Raw genomic sequence first — 13,798 nt, 5'->3', positions numbered from 1 at the left:
CTCTGGCCTGCAAGACCCAGTAGCACCTGCTTGGGCATCCTCATCTCCTCCCCTCAGTCTGCTCAAGCCATATCTATGTCCTTGCTCTTGCTTTGATCAAAGTTGTTCTCTCTAAAAGCCTTTTGTTTTCACTGCCCGATCTGACCTGTTTCTTTACTAGGGTTTTTTCAGACAGGCTTCCCTGACTCTGTTTTCATGTATAGCGATGATTACAACCTGAAATGATGTATTTTTGGTCCCTAGGAACTTGGACTTGCTTGTGACTGTGTCCGCAGTGCCTAGTAGACTGTAGAGGCACAAATACTTGATGAACAGATGGGAAATAAGTTTAATTGACTGTCATTGCCGGGCACTGCTAGGGCTTGAGGTGAGGAACACGAAGACATGGTGACTGCTGCCAGCTATCTAGTATTTGCCTCCTGGGGATAAAAACATACAATCTGGAGTGGGCAAGAACATAAGAGTCTGGCAGGCCAAAGTTTCTACCATAGCTTTCCACAGTGTGGCCTTGGTTAAAGTTACTTGACATCTAAGTGCTTCCATTTCTTGGATCTGAGTCAAATAATGGAACAACCTCCGTTTTTAAAGAGTTAAATGTGTTAGTTAATACATATAAAGTAACGATAGTACAAAGCGAGGTCCCCATTTTCTTAGGTAACATAATATGTGGTCATTCTGTTAACTATGACAAGTTTTAGTTTGGCTGTCTGAAAGGGATTTTAATCATCTCTTTACAATGTAATTTTTTCTTTAAATAAAATTCACCATTTTAAAGTGTGCAGTTCAGTGGTACTTAGTATATTCCCAAGGTTATGCAATCATCACCACTATTCCGTAACATTTTCATTACCCTAAAAAGAGACTGCCTATTAGCAGTCACTTCTCAATCTCCTGACAGTCCCAGCAGACCCAGCTGTCTATAGATGTGTTTATTCTGGACATTTCATTGGTATCATTTCATATGTGCCCTTTTGTGTCTGACTTCTGTCATTTAAGTTACAAACTGCTCAGTTGTGTCTGACTCTGCGACCCCATGGACTGTAGCCTGTCAGACTCCTCTGTCTATGGAATTCTTCAGGCAAGAAGACTGGAATGGGTTGCCATTTCTTCCTCCAGGAGATCTTCCCAACCCAGGGGTAGAACCTGCGTCTCTTGCATCTCCTGCATTGGCAGGTGGGTTCTCTGCCACTGCAGTACCTGGGAAGCCCCATGTGTTTAAGGTTCATCAATGGTACTTCATGTTTTTTATTTCTTAAGTGGTATTGCCTTATATGGATATCCTACATTTTGTTTATCCATTCATCAGTTGGACATTTGAGCTGTTTGTGCTTTCCAGCTATTGTGAATAAAGCTGCTATGAACATTTGCATGTAAGTTTTTATTTATGTGGACATATATTCTCTTGGGTATGTATATACGTATATATGTATACCTTGGAGTGGCATTGCCGGGTCATATATAATCCAACTTTTTAAGAAACTGCTGGACTATTTTCAAAAGCAGCTGTACTGTCTTAACATTGTTACTAGCAGAGTATGAGGATTATCACTTCTCCACATCCTTAACAATACTGTTTGATAATAACTAGCCTAGTGGGTGTCAAGTAGTATCTCACTGTGGATTGATTTGCTTGTCTTGTGATGGCTAATGATGTTGAGCATCTTTTCATGTGCTGACAGACTTCAATGCCATATTAAGGCAGATTTGTTCCTGTATGAGAATATTCCTGAAATTGTAGTTGTAGGCTGTCAAGGTTTCTGCAGAGTAGAATTCAGCAGTAAAGAATCCACCTGCCATCCAGTAGGCAGTGGAGATGCAGGTTGAATACCTGGGTCGGGATTTCCTGGAGGAGGAAATGGCAACCCCTTCCAGTAGGAAAATCCCATGGACAGAGGAGACTGGTGGGCTGCAGTCCATGGGATTGCAAGAGAGTTGGATTCTTGCCAGGCAGGATTCTTGCCTGGAGAATCCCACGGACAGAGAAGCCTGGTAGGTTACAGTCCACGGGGTCACAAAGAGTCAGACACAACTGAGCGACTTCACTTTCACTTTCTTTCACAGGGAAGATATAGAGTTATTTCCATCCCCTCAAGGAATTGAGGGCCCCCAGCTTTAATTCTGCTGTAGTCGAAGGGAACAGAGTACCCAGGCGCTTCTGAGGCAGGGGTAGTAGTAGCTTGCAGTGAATAGTGGAGATGTGGAAGGAAAAACCCCCAAACAGGAAAGGATGTGTAAAAGTGGCCTTTGTGAACCTCAAGTCCCACATCTGCTCCTTACCTAGAGCGTAACTGGGTAGGGACCTTTCTAGCAGTTAAAGCGTGGAGGCTTTGGCTTACGTAGACCACAGGTTCAGAGGGTGGTAAGCCTGCCGGGTCTGGACCCCACCTGGAAGGGGAAGCTCACCTCAACCAGTGGGACCCACCCAGACAGCCAAGGCGTGCTGAGCAGCCCCCAGGTACCCTTGATTTCCCACTTCGGTTCTTTTGCGTTTCTCTTGCTGTTCTCTGCCTGGGATACGCTTTCTTGTCTCCTAATGTCCAAGTCCTTTTGGGACTTGGAACTGTATTTAAGATGATGGTCTCTAACTATAAAATACACGTCAACCAGTCCATCCTAGAGGAGATCAGCCCTGGGTGTTCATCGGAAGGACTGATGCTGAAGCTGAAACTCCAATATTTTGGCCACCTGATGCGAAGGGCTGACTCATTTGAAAAGACCCTGATGTCGGGAAGGATTGAAGGCAAGAGGAGAAGGGGATGACAGAGGATGAGATGGTTAGATGGCATCACTGACTCGATGGACATGAGTTTGGGTAAACTCCAGGAGTTGGTGATGGACAGGGAGGCCTGGTGTGCTGCGGTTCATGAGGTCACAAAGAGTCAGACACAACTGAGTGACTAAACTGATACTGATGTTCACTTTATCAGAGAAATTGGAAAACAAAAAGAGAAGAACTTGGGGAATTCCCTGGCAGTTCAGTGGTTAGGACTCAGGCTTTCACTGTGGGGGCCTAGGTTCAATTCCTGGTCTAGATACTTAAGATCCCGCAAGCCACGGCAGTGTGCCCCCACACCACCACCACCAAAAAAAAAAAAAAAAAAAGGAATTGTCGATCCCATCATCCAAATAAAACCAAAGGCACCTACCTCAGGTCAAGTACTGTACTTGAAAACAATCAACCATCACTGAGCTCCCCTCCTTTAATATATGGAACAAAGCAGGTTTCCCCCCAAATATATTTAGAAGTACTCACAGAGCATATCAGGATCAAACCATGTATATATAACGTTTTATTATTGTTTGCCTGCGTTGGGTCTTAACTGTGGCACACAGGATCTTCATTGCATCATGTGGGGTCCTTTGTTGGGGTGCGGGGCCTCTCTAGTTGTGGCACAAGGGCTTAGTCCTCCAAAGCGTGTGACATCGTAGTTCCCTGATCAGGGCTAGAACCTGCGCCCCCTGCATTGCAAGGCGGATTCCAAACCACTGGACCACCAGAGAAGTCTGTTGTAAAATTTAGTAATTTTTTTTCCATTCAACATACCATGAACTAAAACTGCAGATACATTGTAAAGATTTTCTACAACCAGGAAGTTTGGAAAATAGAAAGTGAATTAACTCAGGCCAACATCAAAACAGCTACAGTTCTCCCTTTTGTATACTTCTTATTAATATCTAGTCTTTTTTATGTATATATTAGATAGTGAGTGAAGTCTCTCGGTCATGTCCGATTCTTTGTGACCCCATGGACTGTAGCCCACCAGGCTCCTCCATCCATGGGATTCTCCAGGCCAGAATACTGGAGTGGGTTGCTATTTCCTTCTCCAGGGGATCTTCCCGATTCTTTGCGACCCCATGGACTGTAGCCCACCAGGCTCCTCCATCCATGGGATTCTCCAGGCCAGAATACTGGAGTGGGTTGCTATTTCCTTCTCCAGGGGATCTTCCCGACCCAGGGGTCGAACCCAGGTCTCCCGCATTGCCAGCAGACGCTTTAACCTCTGAGCCACCAGGGAAGGTGGTGGATAACTTAGATACTTCTAGTTTATTTAAACTCTTGCCTCTATGAATAAAATGGTAATCATGGTACCCACCTCACAGGGTTGTGAGGAGGATTAAATGAGATGAACAAAACGTAGTCCCTGCCCCAGTGAAGCTCTTGGCACATGGCTGGGAAGAGGGGTGATGAATCAGGGATGAAACCTCATGCTCAGGGACATAAAAGAGAGGAGCGGTGCAGTGTTGCAATGGTCAGGAGTAATGTTCCGCAGCAGCGTCTCAGCCAGACACACTGAGATGAGGCAAGCCACTTCACCTCCCTCAGCCTGTTCCCAGTTGGTTTCCTGTGAGAATTGTTTCACATGCACGTTTATCTTCGCTGTGTTTGTGGGGGGAGATGAGCTTCGTGTCCTCTGACTCTGCCATCTTGATCTACTGCCAGCCTGTTTCCTCTCCTGTAAAATGGGCATGAATTCAATGAGATAATGCACGTCGAGGGCTTAACTTGTTTGTGCCTGGAGCATCATGAGGACTTCATTAGTGAGAGTTATGACTTCATTAGTGAGAGTTTTATCAAACCTTGGATGCTGGCAATTAGAGGATGTGCCCCCATCTATTAAATGATATCCTGTTTGTTGTAAAGACACGTGGTAATTCTGGAGAAGTGAAGATGGTGGTGGAGGGGAGGGCGGTGGATGGAGTCTTACACTGTAACTTATAATGTATATATAGCTCACATTATATATAATACTATGCACAGAAGGGTCTGGAACCCTGAAGAAAGAACACACTCATCTGTCACACTCAGTTTCTCTGTCCTCATCTCTTCCTTTTCAAACTATTCATGGGGTGCCCCCGGCAAGAATCCTAGAGTGGGTTGCCATTACCTTCTCCAGTGGACCATGATTTGTCAGAAGGAGATCAAACTAGTCAATCCTAAAGGAAATCAACGCTGAATATTCACTGGAAGGACTGATGCTGAAGCTCCAATACTTCGGCCACTTGGTGTGAAGAGCCAACCCATTGGAAAAGACCCTGCTGCTGGGAAAGATTGAAGGCAAAAGGAGCAGGGGGCAGCAGAGATGAGATGGTTGGATGGCATCACCGACTCAGTGGACATGAATCTGAGCAAGCTCTGGGAGACAGTGGGGACAGAGGAGCCTGGCGTGCTGCAGTCCACGAGGTCTCAGAGAGCTGGACATGACTTAGCGACTGGACTCTACTTCCAGCTCCTTCCTTTTCTCTCTTCCCTGTTCCAGCAGCTTCTCACATTCTTCCACGAGGTGGCGCCCAGACCCTGGGCCCCGCAGCAGGAGCAGACGCCCTAGATGTTAGTCCATCTCTCCTGCTTTCTCTTTCCTTTTTCTCTTTCCTTCTCCCTCCATCCGTATCTTTCTTCAGGTCGGTGAGACACTAGATTCAGTGCTCAGAGGCTCTCTGGAGGGTTCCAGAGCTTGAAGAACAGCTCCAGGGCCCTGGCAGCTCACTAGTCCATCCCAAGTTGTAATTCTTTTGCAGCCAGTCCCTAGCTCTCTCCAGTTCTCACTTGCATACCTTCAGTGACAGGAAACTCGCTACATTATGAGGCTTCTGTTCTGCAAGGAATCCATGTAATAGTCAAGCACTCGAACTTTGAAAATAAACCCAGCTGGGTTCTAACGTCCCAGTTTTGCTCTTTGCTCAAGGAGTGATTCAGACCCTTGCTGCTTTGTTTATGAGTGAATCACCAGGGCCTGGCACAGGAAAGGCACTCTTAAGGTAAATAAGTAAATGAGCAACGTCCATTGTCTTCTGCATCCAGTTTCTTCACCTGTGAAATGGGTTAATAACAGTATTCACCTCATATGTTTGCAAAGAATTAACGCAATCGGACCTGAAACAGGCTTTTTCCTGGCACATAGTAAGTATCTATAATTATTTCTTTCATTTTCTTTTATATTTCCAGTATCTGTGCTCCTCTTATCTGAAAGTTGTCCTTTAGAGCTCCTTTCAGGTTCCTTGGAGCCACGAAGAACATTTGCTCACTTCTCCAAATGCTTCAGCTCTCAAGCCACATGTGCCTACTGCGTGCCAAGCACTGGGGTTACTACAACAAAGACTTGATCACGGAGTTTTCTTTGGGTGCCTTTTTGTCTAGCCATGGAAAGAGACAATGAAGCGACAGTGAGTGCTCAGTGAAGATTTTGAATGAACAGTAGGACTCATCCCAGAAAAGTCACATAAGCTAGTGAGTATAGATCCAGGATTTGGATCCTGTCTGATCGCACAGCCTGCCCCTTAACCCCTCAGTCCTGTCTGTCATCCATTCGCTCTGGAGGATGCTGGAGCCCGTGGTTCATTTCCTGTTCCTGAGCATTCCACCGCCACCACTGTGACGTCATGGCTACTATGTGGCTTCTCATCACGTGTTCCCCGTCTCTCCCATGTCAGAACCATATTTGGCTCTACTGGAACCGCATGTGCCTAGCTGGGGGTACGAGTGGCCCCTCCACATCCAGGTGGGCTCTGATGGCTTGGACCAGGCGATGCCTCATCCCCTTACACTCAGTCACAAACACAGACACTACCTGAGCCAGGGTCAGGGATCTGCCAAAAGAAGGCAGCAGCGGGGACTTCCCTGGTGGTCCAGCGATGAAGACTGTACTTTCCAAAGCCAGGGCTGTGTTTTGTTTCCCTAGTTGGGGAGCTAAGATACCACAAGCTTAACTGCCAAAAAAACATTAAACATTAACATTACACATTAACATTACACATTAACATTACACATTAACATTAAACACAAAACATTAAAAAACAAAAGCACTATTGTAACATTCAATAAAGATTTTCTTTTAAAAAAAGAAAAGTACAGCTTTCAGAGAGAAGCTACTTTTTGCTTCTGCACAAGTATTGGGCAGGATATGGTTGCCTGCAGAGTGTACTGAGGGGATATGAGAGTTGGAGGTGCAGCAGCTCTTCTGCCCAAGGAGGATCCCTTTTGAGGATAAAGTCAATATACAGAGGCAGGCAGAGCCTAGAGACTTCATTGAGAAATAGAACTCAGTCTGTGTTTTTTATTAGTTACTATTGTGTAACAAATTACCCTAAATTTAACAACTTGAAGACAGCAAACATTTATTATCCCATATGGTCAAGGGTTGGGAATTTGGAGAGCCTAAATGGGTGTGGTTCTGTTTCAGGTTCTCAGGAGTTTATAGGAAGATGTTGGCTATGGCTGCACTCATCTGAAGGCTTGACTGAGGCTGAAGGATCCCCTTCCAAGATGACTCACTTACATGAATGTTGTGAGGAGGCCTCAGTTGCTCACCAAGTAGACCTTTCCATTGCACATGGCTCTCCCACTCCCACCTACCCTGGAGAGCAAGGGAGGACCAACCATGCCTTGTAGAACCTAGTCTCTCAAGTCGCATGCTGTTATTTCCATTTTTTACTGTCTTCCAGAAGCAAGTCGCTGGGTACAGCCCAGAATGAAGGGGAGGATCATTAGGTTTCCTCTGAAGGGAGAGTTGAAGAATCTGTGGACCAGTTGGCTTTTTTTTAGTGGAGACTTTTTTAAAAAATTGAAGTATAGTTGATTTGCAGTGCTGTATTAATTTCTGTTGTATAGTAAAGTGATTCAGTTATACAGATATATATATGCATACTTTTTCATATTCTTTTCCATTATGGCTTATTATAGGATACTGAATCTAGTTCCTTGTGCTATGCAGGACGACTTTGTTGCTTATCTATTTCATAGGTAGTAGTTTGTATCTTGGAGAAGGAAATGGCAACCCACTCCAGTGTTCTTGCCTGGAGAATCCCAGGGACGGCGGAGCCTGGTGGGCTGCAGTCTATGGGGTCGCAGAGAGTCGGACACGACTGAAGTGACTTAGCAGCAGCAGCAGCAGCAGTTTGTATCTGCTAATCCCAAATTCCTCCTGTACTCCTCTCCCACCCCTTTGCCCCTTTAGTAACTTTGAGTTTGCTCTCTATGTGAGTCTGTTTCTGCCTCATAAATAAGTTCATGTCATATTTCAGATTCCACATGTAAGTGGGGCTTCCCAGGTGGCTTAGTGGTAAAGAATCTGCCTGCCAATGCAGGAGACTCAGGAGACACAGTTCGATCCTTGGGTCAGGAAGATCCTCTGGAGGAGGAACTAGCAACCTACTCCAGTATTCTTGCTTGGATACGATACAGAGGAGCCTGGAAGGCTACAGTCCATGGGGTGGCAAAGAGTCAGACACAAGTGAGCACACACACACGTCAGAGATGTCATATGGTATTTGTCTCTTTCTGATTTACTTCACTTTGTATGATAATCTTCAGGTTCATCAACCCTGAATATTCATTAGAAGGACCAATGCTGAAGCTCAAGCTCCAACACTTTGGCCACCTGATGCAAAGAGCTGACTCATTAGGAAAGATGCTGATGCTGGGAAAGATTGAGGGCAGGAGGAGAAGGGGACGACAGAGGATGAGATGGTTGGATGGTGTCACCAACTCAATGAACATGAGTTTGGGCAAGCTCCGGGAGGGGTGAAGGACAGGGAGGCCTGGCGTGCTGCAGTCCATGGGGTCGCAAAGAGTCAGATACAACTGAGCAACTGAACAGCAATGACAGTGTTGTTGCAAATGGCTTTCTTTCATCGTTTTCATGGCTGAGTGTATCCCATTGGATACATGCACCACACCTTCTCTACCGGTTCATCTGTCTGTGGACATTCACGTCATCTCCACGTCTTGGCCGTTGTAAATAGTGCTGCTATGAACACTGGGGTGTGTGTATCTTTTTGAATTATAGTTTTGTTTACATATGTGCCAGGGAGTGTGGGAAATCTATTTTTAGTGTTTTTAGGAACCTTCATAGTATTGACCGTAGTGGCTGTACCGATTTACATTCCCACCGACAGCGTAGGAAGGGTCCCTTTTCTTATGGACTGCTTTTAACCCACCACTGTAGTGATACCACTTGAGCTGCTCAGTCAAGCACACACCTGAGGATCCACCTCTGATACATGAGTTAGGCCACTCTCCTTGTTGTTGTTGTTGTTTTTTAGGGAGGGGGCGCTGCTCTGGGCCTTCCTTGCTGTGTGCAGATTCTCTCTAGTTGCGGTGAACAGGGGCTGCTCTTTGTTGCGGTGCATGGGTTGCTCACTGCGGTGGCTTCTCTTGTTGTGGAGCACAGACTCTAGGTGCGGGGTCTTCCGTAGTTGAGGCACACAGACTTAGTTGCCCTGCAGCATGTAGAGTCTTCCCAGACCATGGATCCAATCTGTGTCCCCTGCATTGGCAGGTGGATTCTTAACCACCGGACCATCAGGGAAGTCCTGAAGTTCTCCTTGTTGTTGAAGCCAGTTTGGGCTGGGTTTTATGATCCCGGAAAATCAAAGAGCCCTGGTTAGTACCTCCGGTGCCTCATGGGAAGAGCTTTTGTCTGCCTCGTCTCCTTCTCCAGACCTGTCTTTTCTGACCATGTCCTTCTTAAGTGCAGCAATAAGAGCTGGGCCCAGGCTCCAGGAGAAGTCCTTTATCCTGAAACAAAGTACATGCCACAGTTCCATGGCCACTGGTGAAGATGGATGTGGGAAAACACATTGCTCTGTTGACTCATGATCCTTCAGATTCATTTCTCCACCAGTGGCTCCTGCTAAAACATGCCTTTTCCATCCACAACCTGCCCTTAGATATTTGGCAACAGTTTCCGAGTCTTTCTGAGTCAGGCCCCTTTGGGAGGAGAGAGACAGAGGAGTCCGTCCCATGGAGACTGTTGGTTTCCAAGGGGAACGAGTTCTGTGTCCACCTTCAGCCTGCCTTGCCATGTGAACATGAGCAGGTGCCTGCGTCTCTCTGGTTCTCAGTGTCCTCCCTTAAAAAAGGAGGTGAAGGTCACACTGACATGTCACAACCTGCTCCAGGATGTTCTTAGCTCCCTCTGTCCAGAGGAGAAATTTAAGAAGCAGCCTCGCTCAGACAATCTGAGTCTTGTGCAGTCAGTGATATCCTAGCAGAGATAAAGGCATACACTCTATGCCCTTTGCCATCTGCCATCTCATTTGATCCTCCCAGAAGCCAGTGAGGAGACAGGACCAGACAGACCTGCAGGACAGATATGGTCTCACCTCCAGGGCCTGGGATAAAATAGCCGCTGTGGGTTATTGAGTACTTTCTGCTGACTGTGTGCCAAGTACTTCATGTATGATCACTTTGTTTCACTCTCACGTCAACCCTGCTGGGTGGTTACTATTATTAGTCCCTTTTCCAGATAAGGACCCTGAAACTCAGAGGGGTGACGTAACTGTCCAAGGAAAAGGAAGCAAAAGGAAGCGGTGGAGCTGGGATTCAGAGGCAGCTCCAGCGTCTCGGAGGCTGCCTGTGTTTTCCATCACACAGCACTCCCTCTTGGTGTTGACAGGAGCACAAGGGTGGGAGTGGGGTGGGGCAGAACTCGGAATGCAGACTTGGGATCGCAAAGAAACTCTGAATACTCACTAGTTCTTCACAGCGGAAACTGACACAACATGGCAAAGCAACTAGACTCCAATAAAAATTAATAAAAAATAAATTAGTTATCAGTTCAGTGTAGTTCATTTCAGTTGCTCAGTCATGTCCAGCTCCTTGTGACCCCATGGACTGCAGCATGCCAGGCCTCCCCGCCCATCAGCAACTCCTGGAGTCCACCCAAACCCATGTCCATTGAGTCCGCAATGCCATCCAATTATCCCGACCTCTGTCGTCCCCTTCTCCCCCTGCCCCCAATTCCCCCACCCAGCATCAGGGTCTTTTCCAATGAGTCAGCTCTTCCCATCAGGAGGCCAAAGTATTGGAACTTCAGCTTCAGCATCATTCCTTCCTGTGAATATTCAGGGTTGATTTCCTTTAGGATTTACAGGTTTGATCTCCTTGCTGCCCAAGGGACTCTCAAGAGTCTTCTCCAACACCACAGTTCAAAAACATCAATTCCTCGGTGCTCAGCCTTCTCTATAGTCCAACTCTCACATCCATACATGACCACTGGAAAAACCACAGCCCTGACTACAGATATATTATACAGCATAGAGAATATAGCCAATAGTCTAAAATAACTTTACACAGAGTATAAGCTATACAAATTCGGAATCACTGTTGTACACCTGAAACTAATATTAGACTGCAAATTGACTATACCTCACTAAAAAAAAAGGGTTTCCCTTGTAGCTCAGTTGGTAAAGAATCTGCCTACAATGCAAGAGACTTGGGTTCGATTCCTGGGTTGGGAAGATCCCGTGGAGAAGGAAATGGCAACCCACTCCAGTATTCTTGCCTGGAGAATCCCATGGACTGTAGCGTGCCAGGCTCCTCTGTCCATGGGGTCGCAAGAGTCAGACATGACTTAGCAACTAAACCACCACCACCACTAAAAAAGGGCTTCCCAGGTGGCAATAGTGATAAACGACCCGCCTGCCAATGCAGGAGACCTAAGGTATGTGGGTTCGATCCCTGGGTCGGGAAGATCCCCTGGAGAAGGAAATGGCAACCTACTTCAATATTCTTGTCTGAAGAATCCCATGGGATAGTGGAGCCTGGCCGGCTGCAGTCCATGGGGTCGCAAGGAGTTGGATCTGACTGAAGCAACTTAGCACACACTTGGGTGTGTGGGCGTACACACACACACAAAAACAAAAAAGTTGGGGAAAAAAAAAAGAAAACAACTCTATACACTTACTAGTTCTGTGGCCAGGGCAAAAATCTCCCATCTCACTGAGCCTCAGTTTCCTTTTCTTTAAAATGGGGCTAATGGTTCTCATCTGAATTGTGAGGACTTGGGAGGGGCGGGAGGGGGAAATATTCGTAGCAAGGGTGTGTAAGTGAGCATCTCTTTTGCACTTCAGAGCGGTCTAAATGAAGAGACTGTTGTTTTTCTTAATCCCGGAGCAGGGGCTGGGCCAGGAAGTAGGCAGGCCGATCAGGGTGGGCCAAGTGTCCCATAGTGGCTGTTTCCATGCTTGGCGTCCACCAAGTCCTCTGGAAAGGAAGAGACAGGGCAAGAGGAAAGGCCCAAGCCCTGGATTCTTATCTAGAACTTCCCTCCACCCGGACCTCCAGGGGAAGAGCAGCTCTGAACTGTCACCACCGAGTTCCAGGCATTCCAAAGGGCTCAGCGGGGAGGAAGGCTGTCATCGCCGAGCCAGCAGCAGCCAGAGAGAGGCCCGGAAGGGCTGGCGGAAATCCAGGCCTCGCAGCCTCCGTCCTCGCCCTGCCCTGGTCTCACTGTCCTACCCGAGGCCCAGCCAGAGCCCGGTCCTCCCAAGAGGAGCCGCGGACCGCAGACCCCAGCAGTGATGGCCCGGCGCCCAACCCTCCCGAGCGGCGGCTTTAAGGGCGACTGGGATTTGGACTCAGGACGCCCAGCCTCTGTTGTGGTTCAGTCCTCTCCCCTCTCTGGACCTCAGTGTCCCCGCCGTGGACCAGGAATGTCAGGGAAGGGCACCGCAGTCCTGGGGTGAAGTCAGAGCCCCTGCTACCCTGTCACAAAGTGCCCCTCTCATCCTTCTTCCCAGGCTGCCCTCAGGGTCGCGGTCACAGTCCTCCAGCCCAGGGATTCCACGTGCATGCCATCTTTATAATTCTGTATCTCTGATGCTTCCTGAATTCTACGTCTTTCTTGCTCCCAGTTAGGCTGAGAGGTCCTTAAGGCCGAGAGTATGGGGGCCTGCTCGCTTCTCGGCATTCCTCAGAACCTAGCCCAGCACAGAGTGAACCTCGCGCCTCTTTACTGATTGTGCTGCTGGGCCATCCTGGGGACCCCTGACAGACATTCAGTCCACTTCCAGTGCCTGTTGGAAAGAGTTCTGGCCACACAGATGGGGCAATCCTGCCTTCTGACTGCAGCTGCCCCCCATTCAGACTGTGTGATTTTGTTCAGGGCCCTTCCCCTCTCCCAGAAGCATCCGTGGCTCTTTGAAACGTGCTCAGTGGAGACCCAGGGAACATTGTGGCTCCAAGGAGAGTGAGCAGTGGGTATTCCTGGGTGGTGGGGTGAGGCCCAGGCCAGGAACTGGTACTTCAGACCTCAACACCACCCTGCCCCCAGAGCTGCTCTGCCTTTCACTTTTAACTTGTATGCATTGGGCAAACCTGGGATTTGTGTTGTGTGTGTGTGTTTTTAAGGCTTTCCTAGGGCAAAACTGATTCACAATAAACTGCCATATTTAATACGTATACACTTTTGGACTTCTCTGATGGTCCAGTGGATAAGAAAGTGAAAGTGAAAATCGCTCAGTTGTGTCCGACTCTTTGTGACCCCCATGGACTATACAGTCCATGGAATTCTCCAGGCCAGAATACTAGAGTGGAAAGACTTGCCCTTCTCCAGGGGAATCTTCCCAACCCAGGGATCGAGCCCAGGTCTCCCACATTGCAGGCAGATTATTTCCCAGCTGAGCCACAAGGGAAGTCCAAGAATACTGGAGTGGGTAGCCTATCCCTTCTCCAGCAGATCTTCCTGATCCAGGAATTGAATCAGGGCCTTCTGCGTTGCAGGCAGATTCTTTCCCAGCTGAGCTCTCAGGGAATCCGCCTGCCAGTGCAGGTTGGGTCCCTGGTCTGGGAAGACCCCGCGTGCTGTGGGGCAGCTAAGCCCATGTGCCACAAGTGTGGAGCCTGTGCTCTCGAGCCAGTGCTCTGCAACAAGAGAAGTCATCAAAATGGGAAGCTGGTGTACTGTAACAAAGACCCAGAGAAAGCAAAAACAATTTTTTTAAAAAAGACTTAAAAAAAGAAAGTGTATGCTTTGATAAGTTTTGACATATATGTACACGCAGGAAACCATCTACAATC

At 47.6% G+C, this 13,798-nt stretch overlaps 1 long non-coding RNA gene across 1 annotated transcript; it reads left to right on the top strand.

Moving 5' to 3' along the window:
* The first annotated feature begins 5,950 nt into the window (after positions 1-5,950).
* Positions 5,951-8,894, top strand: LOC129647928 (uncharacterized). The gene is made up of 3 exons (XR_008712578.1): positions 5,951-6,497; positions 7,179-7,283; positions 8,309-8,894. It is a non-coding gene; the product is annotated as an uncharacterized LOC129647928 (long non-coding RNA).
* Positions 8,895-13,798: the final 4,904 nt, after the last annotated feature.

Source organism: Bubalus kerabau, chromosome 3, assembly GCF_029407905.1.
Source record: "Bubalus kerabau isolate K-KA32 ecotype Philippines breed swamp buffalo chromosome 3, PCC_UOA_SB_1v2, whole genome shotgun sequence".
NCBI lineage: Eukaryota > Metazoa > Chordata > Mammalia > Artiodactyla > Bovidae > Bubalus > Bubalus kerabau.
Note: the sequence above shows the minus strand (reverse complement) of the source record. Positions and strands in the feature narration are given on the sequence as shown.